Source organism: Culex pipiens, chromosome 1, assembly GCF_016801865.2.
Source record: "Culex pipiens pallens isolate TS chromosome 1, TS_CPP_V2, whole genome shotgun sequence".
Lineage (NCBI taxonomy): Eukaryota > Metazoa > Arthropoda > Insecta > Diptera > Culicidae > Culex > Culex pipiens.
In genome coordinates this window covers 71,460,644-71,470,775 of record NC_068937.1, presented here as the reverse complement: position 1 = coordinate 71,470,775, position 10,132 = coordinate 71,460,644, and the positions used below count along the sequence as shown (strand labels likewise).

General features: G+C 41.2%; 1 pseudogene; it reads right to left on the bottom strand.

Annotated features, from left to right (window-relative positions):
* Positions 1-11: 11 nt before the first annotated feature.
* LOC120430014 (guanine nucleotide-binding protein subunit beta-like protein) lies at positions 12-2,244 on the bottom strand (annotated as a pseudogene).
* Between the last annotated feature and the right edge of the window lie 7,888 nt (positions 2,245-10,132).

Below are 10,132 nucleotides of genomic sequence, written 5' to 3'. Positions count from 1 at the left end.
TTTAAGAATTTAAGATCATGATTGCTTGTTTTCAAATCCACATTGGCTTATTACAAATGTTTTGCTTGACTTCTTGCCTTTACTCAATACAAATGACTTGTCTCTTGCATGTCCGGCAGAAGATTGACAATGGGATGACCAAAATTAATCAAACACAGCCCCAATCTGACCTAAAAAACTAAAGTGCATCACCCCAGATTTCCAAAAGTAATTTTTCATTTGTAAACTTGCAGCACAGGAGGGAAAATATTTCGAGGAATTGAAATCGAAAAATCAAGCTTATTTGCTGACGTAAACATCTACTGACGTGAGCAGGATACACTCTTTACAACTGTTTACAAACTCACATTGGCCCAGTTACATTGTTTTGCTTGAAAAAACCATCCGTCAGATGATTTGCTCCCGTTAGATCCCGGGGCAAACCTGAGTTTTGTTTAGATTCGGATGAACACGGATGAACTCGAAGCTAAATTAGCTCTCGCACAAGTACCACGGTGGGCTTGACGCGGGTGCCAAATTAGCTTTGCAACGCAATTAGGTCCCTGCGGTGGAGATGCCCTTAACGAGCCGACACGGACACCTGCCAGACGCAGATGATGTTGTCGGAGTAGCCGGCGTACAGGGTCTGTCCGTCAGTGGACCGGGAAAGCGAAAGGCACTGCGGCAGGAAGGCATTCGACGGCTTCAGTTCCTCGACCATGGTCTTGCAGGCCAGGTCCCAGATCTTAATCGACGGTCCGTAGGTGAAGCACAGCCAGTACCGGTTCGGTGAGAAGCAGAGCGCGTTGATTACATCATTGTGCTCCAGCGAGTGCAGATATATGTCATCGTTCAAATCCCACAGCGGCGTGCCGGACGTGCACAAGAAACCATCGGGCAACACCGAGTTGAGGTAGCCATTGTGGCCCAGATGGTCTATCTTCAACTTGCAGTTGGCTAGGTTCCAGACCTTGATTAGGTTGGAGTGACACCCAGTCGGAGTGACCGTCCTCCTGGATGGTGTTCTTGCACTCGGCGAGCGTATTCCACAGCTTGATGGTCCTGTCGCGCGAGCCGGACACGATCTGACGATTGTCCACGGAGAACGCAACCGACAGAACGTCCTTGGTATGGTATTCGAAGCAGCGGGTCGACTTGCCGACGGCCAAGTCCCACAAACGGAGGGTCTTGTCCCAGGAGCCGGACAGGGCGTAGTTACCGTCCGAAGAAAGCACAACGTCACTGATGAAATGCGAGTGGCCGTACAGGCGCTTCTGCGGGATGCTGTAGCTGGCATCGTCCCGGGTCAGCTTCCACACGATCAGGGTCTTGTCGCGCGACGAGGATCATGTCCGTTTACTCGAGGTTGGTCGCGATCTGGTTGAATAAGCCGGAGTGGCCAACCAGCTGGCCGCGGAGCTGTAGCGTCTCGGTCATTGTTGATTAGAGCACTTCAAACTTGGCAGCGGGATGCGTGCCGCACTGTTTTACGTTTCGAGAAGAAAAGTACTTTTGTAATCGTCCGGCATGATTCATGAAATGCAAGCTGAAACAAACGAATTATGATTATTGAAAATTATCGCAAAAAGAAAACCAAAACAAACTTGCATATTTCAGTCACAACAGGTGGGAATGATGGTTGGTGCTCGTTATCTTACCGGAACAACTGAGGGATTTTTATCGAATTGAGACGAAAACGCAAAATCGTGAGAACACCAAAAACAACAAACGAATGTGGTGCAACAACAAAAACTCAAATTTTTCTGTGTCGTGCGGTGGTGCCAGCTCATGCAAAAGAATGTCGACTCAGGGTTGCTACGGTCAATTCATCTGTATTTCCTGGCGTCATAAATCTGTACATCAGCGTTAGAATGCCAAAGTATTCAGAAGAAAAATAATCATTTTTTTATTCATATATGGTCTATAAATTGGCACAAGAAAAATAATCAACTTGTTTTAATTTATATAAAAGGTTCTATAAAAATGTAAATATGATTAAATTTTAATTGGTTGAAAAAATATAGTATAAAACAAAGTATAAAAGCTTTTGTTATAATCGATTGAAAATATTTTGATCCCATCTCATAACGCTAATTCAAGCAAAACAATGTAAATGGGCCAAAGCCGAAGTGTAAACAAAGAGTCTGTCCTGCTCGTTCCTAATGTAAACATCCACTGACGTAAGCAGGACAGACTGTTTGTTTACACTTCGGCTTTGGCCCATTTACATTGTTTTGCTTGAATTTACCAAAATTTACAAAAAATGATTGCGTATGCGGAATCACGTTCACCCAAACGTTCACCTATAACTTTTTTTTTGTTTTGGGTTTTTTGAAAAGTTCTACCAAAAGGAACATAAAAAAAATCTGAAAAACAAAAATTTTATAAAAAGAAACCAAAATTTCATTGTTGTCAGAAAAGTACTCTTTAACGCAAAATGTATCACTTCATTCAAAAACATAACCAATTGATTAAAAGATTAATTTTACTCAATTTAAGGACCCAATTCCCATAACAAAATTTGGCTTAAAGTTTTGTTGACTCCAACAAAGGCTGCACCTCACTCGTCTTCGACAGCTCTGAGAGAGTAGACGTGTTTGTTGTGTCGTGCGCGCTAAAGGCATCGTTGCGTGCCTCGAGTTGTTTGACGGATGGAGGTGGAAGAGACCTCCGAGACGGATGATTTCCAACTCATCCCCGGAAATCGGAAGCGGAAGAAGTCCCCTGAGATCACCGGAGCTGTCGTCGAAGAAGGAAAAGTGGAGCAGAATGTGCTCAACAACAACAAGTTCAGCCCGCTAGCGGAAAACAAAAACAACAACAATGCCAGCCCAGCAGGAGGAGGAGACGCCCCGGCGGTTCCGCCACCCGGCCAGTCGGCAGGTAAACAAAAGCAACCACCTTTGGTGGTAAAGAGCGCCACGGCCTTTTACAGGCTTGTGAAGATAACGTCGCTGTGTCAATACGATTTCGAGCCAATTTTCAAGATTACCCGGTTTGGCACCAAGGTAACCAGCTTCTCTGTCGAAGACTTCGACAAGTTGCAAGTGCTCTTCAAGAAGCACAAAGTGGAATTCTACACCCACGAACGACGGAGCGAACGAAATCATCGGGTAGTTCTTCGTGGTTTACCTGATGAACTGAAACCGGATGAGGTCAAGTACCTGCTGAAGAGGGATCTCAAGCTGGACGCGCTGGAGGTGCATGTCATCAAGCGGAAGGAAAAGTCCACCGTGGACGAAACTCCGTACATTGTGGTCTTCCCCAAGGGATCCACCAATCTAAAGAAGCTCTCTCCAATGAAGGTTGTGGCAAGCACTATCATCCGGTGGGAGGCCTACCGGAACAAGCGGCCGAACGTGACCCAGTGCAGGAACTGCTTGCATCTGGGCCATGGAACCAGGAACTGTCACCTCAAGGCCAGGTGCAACAGCTGTGGGGGTCCCCACACGACGGACGACTGCCAAGTGCAAGAAACCGAGCCGAAGAGGTGTGCCAACTGCAACGGAACGCACGAAGCCATGGACCGAAGCTGCCCCAAGCGTGCGGATTTCATCCGGATGCGGCAGCAGTCATCGAATCCGAAACCACCGGTACGGAAGACGGAAAAGCAGAGTCCAGCAGTTCCGGCGTTTACGCCGGCGGAGTTCCCTCCGCTGCCGGGCGCAGTCCCGGACGTAAAACCAAAGGATCGCCCTCGACCCGCAGGAAGCAGTCAACAAAATACCGGCGCCGGCGCCGGTGCCACCCCCACGGCGGAAGGAGAGGAGGTGCTCTACAGTTCGACTGAGCTGTGGCACATTTTCAACGAGTACAGCGCCAGGTTCCAGACCTGCAAGACCCGCGTGGATCAACTAAGACTCGTTAGTTACATGCTCGGCAAGTATGGAGGAAAATGAGCATCTTTTTGTAATGTATTATAAAGTATTTTGAACTGTCCCTCAGTCCTAACCTGGTCCAAGCACCTAAAAGGACCTTATAAAAATAAGTTAAGAAAAAAAAAAGGCTGCACCTATAAGGCTACACGCAGAAAAATAAGCCATATTTGAATCAACAAAACGTTTTGTTGATTTGAAAATCATGATTTTTGTTGAATCAACGCTAAACGTCAAAGCGGCTTTTTCAAAACAACAAAAGACTTTTGTGGAATTGAGAAAATCAAGGTTTGTTTCAACGCAAAAATTTTGCTTAACGCCATCAAGCGGAAGCAGCAGCTTCCCGCCATCGATGAGACACCTTTCGTTGTACTCTTCCCCAAGGGACACACCAGTATCAAGGAGTTGAGTAGCAAGGTGAAGAAAGTGGGACTAGTCGTCGTCCGGTGGGTAGCCTACCGGAACAAAAAACCGCATGTGACCCAGTGCAAGAACTGCTTGCAGTTCGGTCACGGAACCAGTAACTGCCATCTAAAGCCCAGGTGCAGCAGCTGTGGGGGTGCCCACAGCACAGAAAAGTGCAAAGAAGAAGAAACGCGAGCCAAGAAGTGTGTCAACTGCTCTGGATCTCACGAGGGTCTGGACCGCAGCTGTCCCAAACGTGCGCAGTTCATCCAGTCGAGGCAGCAGGCGTCCAAGCCGAAGCCGCCAGCATGGAAGAATGAGAAACAGACTCCGGCTTTAGCCGCGTTCAACGCGGCGGATTTTCCTCCGCTACCTGGAGCGGTGCCGTCCATCGGGACGGAAGAAAAGCATCCTCGTCCCGCAGGAAGAAGTCGAGAAAATACTGGCGCCGGCGCCGGTGCAACCCCGAAGGACCAACCAGGCGAACGGAAGCTGTACAGCGAGTCCAAGCTGTGGACCATTTATCGAGATTATAGAGTTCGCTTGAGGCAGTGCAAGACACCCGAGGAACAGATTGATGTGATCGCACACTTGTTGACACATGGCGCGGGAAAATGATCATCTTCTTTTTATTATTTTTTGTATTATCGTTCCTCGGTCCTAACCTGGTTGCAGCACCTAAAAGGACCTAATAAAAATAAGTTGAGAAAAAAAAAATAATATAAACTTGCAATACAATATATAAGCAATTCTGTTGCACTTGCAAATGTATGAAAAGACTATTTATTCTAAACAATCAACTATTGTAAAACATGAAAAGTCATAAAAATTAACGTACAGTCATGCCTCGGTTTTGCACGCCTCGGTTTTGCACTGCCCCGGTTTTGCACCGTTCAGCTGCCTCGGTTAAGCACGGCCAAGTGCTTAACTGATGCACAGAGCTTATGGGTTTTTGGCTATATGGGAAACATTGGCTTTAATCGTCTGAAAAATCATGCAAACATAAAAAATTATAGTGTTTTGGAATCGGGATGATGTCAGTTATCCATCAAAATTATTATTTCATGAAAATTTTCACAATAATACGTATTTTTCCTGTATTTTGAAAATGCATTTTTTTTCTCTAAAGAATAAAAAAAAACTATATTGTTATTTTAATATGGGTATCAAATGATCAGGTTTTTTTCATACATTTCGGATGTAATAACAACATTTTTTAAAAATACTCCAAATTTTCACAAAACTGCGTTTTTTTGAAAAAAAAATACACAAAATTTCAATTTTTACAATATGGGCATCAAACGATCGGGATTTTTTCATACATTTCGAACGTAATAACAATATTCTTTGAAAATACTCAAAATTTTCACAAAATCTTCATATTTCCAAAAAAATTATCAAAATTTCCATCCAATTTTTTTGGGTATCAAACGATCGGGATTTTTTCACACATTTCGGTTGTAATAACAAATTTTTTTTAAAAAATATTCAAAATTTTCACAAAACTAAGTATTTTTGAGAAAATACTCAAATTTCCGTTTTTACAATGTGGGTACACTCATCCCTCATATTCGGAACAGTTTACAGATCGGCCAATGTTCAACAAATCATATAAAGTCTATAATTGAACATAATGAATTGATTTTACCTTCATGTGAAAGCTTTTCTTGCGATCTTTCGATTGATGTATAGACCGGCTGTACATTTTTACGTTTTATATAAAGTTTTCAAAGAAAAACATTGACGCTTGAAATCCACAAATTCGGAACACTTTTTTCTTACGATGTAAACAAACTTTTTATTCTCTCCAGGAGTACATATTTTTTACAAAACAATGACTTCGCAATCCGAAACCAATAAAACTCATGCTTAGTAATGTTTTATGAATGGTCTCATAACTTTTTTTCTGAAAATATCAGTTAAATACAGGTGTTCCACAATTGTGGGAGGCACAATAACATCCCACAATCATGGAACAGGCAATTTGGAGGCAGTGTTTCGCTGCTCTGGATAAAATAGTCTTGAAATGAAGTTTTTTGTTCAGAAAGTACTACTTTTACTAGTGAAATAGCAAGAAAATGACAAAATAAAGGTCATAAAAATAGTAGGGTCTAGAGAAAATCTGCATTTGGCATGCTATTGACAAATCATCTCAAAAGTGTTCCGAATTTGTGGGTGTTCCGAATATGTGAGATGACTGTACGTATTTTTGAAAAACTTCTCAAAATGTCAGTTTTTACAATATGGGTATCAAATAATCGGGATTTTTTCATACATTTCGAATGTTATAACAACATTTTTTTAAAATACTCAAATTTTTCACAAAACTACGTATTTTCGAAAAAAAAATACTCAAAATTTCCGTTTTTACAATGAGGGTATCAATCGATTGGGATTTTTTCATACAGGGGGAGCAACGTTAGCCCGTTACAGTACAGTTTGGATGCTGTTTTACTGGTGGATAATTCATGTTTATTAAGTGTAGTTGCGCATTTCGTGTGTCTAGGTGGTGTTTTTTTGAAAGTGTTGGTTGTTGGTGTGCCGAGGAAAAAGAAGATTTACGGATTTTCTTCGAAGTTTTTGGGTTTTCTCAAGAAAAAACGTTGTTTGAGTGCCTGCTTCTTCTTTGTAGTGTTCGTTCCAGAATCGGATCGGTTTGCGTGTGACGGCTGTCATCGTGAAAAGGAAGGCTGACTTCGCGCTCGGCAAAGGGGGGGTAGAGAAACACGCCGTTGTTTTGACGTCTTCCGAGGTGATGCGATGTAAACATAAACAAAACGAGCTTCGGAAATTTTAATTAAAATACTCATTGGTGCACGACGAACTCTGCCAATTGAGTGGTGTTTTAAGAATTTTAGGTTTACGTTTTAAATTGATTTGCGTTATGTGGCTTGTCCATGTCCAGTCGCGTTCGATTGAAGTGGTTTGACGATGACACAAAACGTTAACTCAATCGTGTTGGTTGTGAGTGCTAAATAGGTGTGCAGTGAGGGGGGATTGTGCTGGTTTTTAAGTTCTGTGGAGGGATGCGGCCAAATGCCGCATGAAGAGAAGCAGCTTCCTTCTAGGTGCTTATGTAAGCGGCTGCATTTGTTTGTGAGGAAACGAGACCGGGAGCGGAGGCAGCCTCTTAGCAGGCACAAGAGTGTAAAGTGATAAGAGGTGGTCAACGGTCAACGCTCATCTGTTGCTCGGAGAGTAGGATACATCATTATCCTAGCAAGGAGGGCAACTGCGTAGCATGCTGAGAGCGATGCTGGGCTTGGCGACAACGGACAACAATGAGCATTTTTTGGTGGACTCCGGTGAGCACGTTCTATGTTGTTTTATGTATGAAAGTGTGTGTGTGTGTGTGTGTGTGTGTGTGTGTGTGTGTGTGTGTGTGCGCGCGCGCGTTTGTGTGTAAAAATAAAAAAATAAATAATGGCGTAAAACATAACAATCGAGTAGAATGTGGTCAGCGGGGCCACGCGGTTGCTCTGCCGGAATGATAGTGATTTTAGCGTTTTATTTCACTAGCTGTGATGAAATCAGTCTTTCCTTTATCACCGTGAATCGGAAAGCACGCCGCCGGATGAGTTCGTCGACAAAAATCTTGATGTTTTATTTAATATATAAAAAGCTAATCGGGATACACCTCAGAACAATCAATGCTTTTGATGTTTTGAGTTTAATTTTGTTATTTGTCATCTAATTCTCTTTCACCGTGATTCAATCTTTCCTCAGCCGGCTGTCTAAGATAGAATCTAAAGCAAATTTTAAAAATCCATCTGCTAAATTATAACAAACTCTACAGCAGCATCCGATTGTTTGCCTTGAGAATAAAACGTTACAAATCGTAACTCGTCGTTCGCTTCGTTAATCAGTACCTCACTAAACATCAATCATTTAAAACTCGTAAAAACATCTCAATTTAAAAGTTACACTGTTTAATCCTTTATTCTGTAATTATAAATGATTTTGGTTCTATCTTTCCACAGTCGGCTGTCTAAGATTAAACCATTTCAAGTAAAATTTAACAACCAATAAACGGGAAAAGTCTCATCCGCCGCATCCGATTGCTTGCCTTGAGAATAATGTACAAACACTATGATTTTGGGTCGCATCATCATCTTCTATGATGAATCCTGACCAAACACCCTATCCTACTAACAAGTTTTCAGGTTCCTGGCGCTCGTGGGGTGTAAGCACAGAGTAAATCAGCTGCCCTAGTAGCAACCTGCGCTAACTAACATTCCCGTCCCTTAAAATCGAGGTCTACAAACTGACATGGCGGGCGCCGTTGGTGGCCAATGACTGTTACCTATTCGCAACTGATCTTGCTTTAGCAATCATGGTGTTTTATCTTTTCAGCGCATTCATACATGCTGTTGATAAGGGAAACACCACTAGAACGTCGAAGCCTATGATCAGTAGTGCTGAAAGGATATTACGGTTCTGTTCAGCAACGGAGGGGCAACCATGGGTGATCTCTCATGCTCATGCTCATGCTCATGTGGGTATCAATCGATTGGGATTTTTTCATACATTATTGAAATAAGATTTCATCCCAATTAATCATTAGCAATTTAGTCAAAAATTGTAGGAAACAGCTTTATTAATCTTAAATAAAAAAAAGGTGAATTTATGTGCTAGCCCACAGGACAGAGCAAGAACGACACGCAATACAGGGCAGAATGGAATTTCCCCTGAGCTAGCAGGAAATTGAAATTGATCTTGTAAGTAACACTTAAGAAAAAGTGTACAATACATTATCGTATTAAAAATTATGAATTAACTTGAATAAAACTCTCGTGAAGCATGATTAAGCAAGAGGATTTCTGGAAAGTATAAAACTGAAAAATGTAAGAAAATCACAAAGATTAATCGGATTTATTATCTGATTAAGATCAAATTAAGTGGTGTTGATTTCGACACCGTCCAAACAATTATCTTTTTTTTGTCAATCATTTCGAAATCTTGGAAGACGATACAACTGCTGTCCACATGTATCAGAAGTATATGGTTTCGTTTTTGAAATTAAATGTACCAGAATTGAAAAAAAAAATCAATTATTGAGATGAAACTGGCTCACAATATAAAAATCGGTTTAATATGATCATGCTCAATCTTTCAAACCGTAATACAGATTTTGGGGTTTATTGCTGAATGGCACTATTTTGCTACCGCACATGGCAAAAGCTCTAGAACCCATGAGAATTATTTCATCTACTACATTTACATTTGTTCTTGCATCAAATAAAAGAAATAATTTGATAAAGTGGGAAGAAATGAGGAATTAGGAAAAATATGAAAACAATAGAAAAAAGTTATTTTTTAATTGTGTTGTAAAAACTTTGTAGCATTTTCAAATAAATATTAAAAGTTCAAATTTTACCTAATATGGTTAATGACACTGAGATCAGGAAAAACAGTGCATTCAAAATTACCCAATAAATATTCCTTAAACAAAAAATAGATTGTTCAAGGTATTGATTATCTCAAAATCGTATAAAATTATAAAAATAATTCATCTTACAGAACACCAGGTAGTAATTATTGATCAGCACGACTAAGTGCTTCTAGCATATGCGGCGAGTGTAGCTAATTTAGGTAATTTCAAATACTACAAACTTTAAAATTCGATACCTCTGACCGAAACATATTCCTTTCTGTCGATAAGTGATTCTTATGTAAAATTGGACGGGGAATACGATGATGAGGTCAAATTTATAAAATAAATAGGGCTGTTTTGAGATACGGCCATTTAAAGTTTTCAATTGCGCAATACAAGTAGAAAAATTATTTGAATTCAAATTTTGATCACGGAAATGGATTCTACGTCCAAATTCCTTCAAAATTGAGTCTAAGACCGACTCTCTAAGATTTGTGGT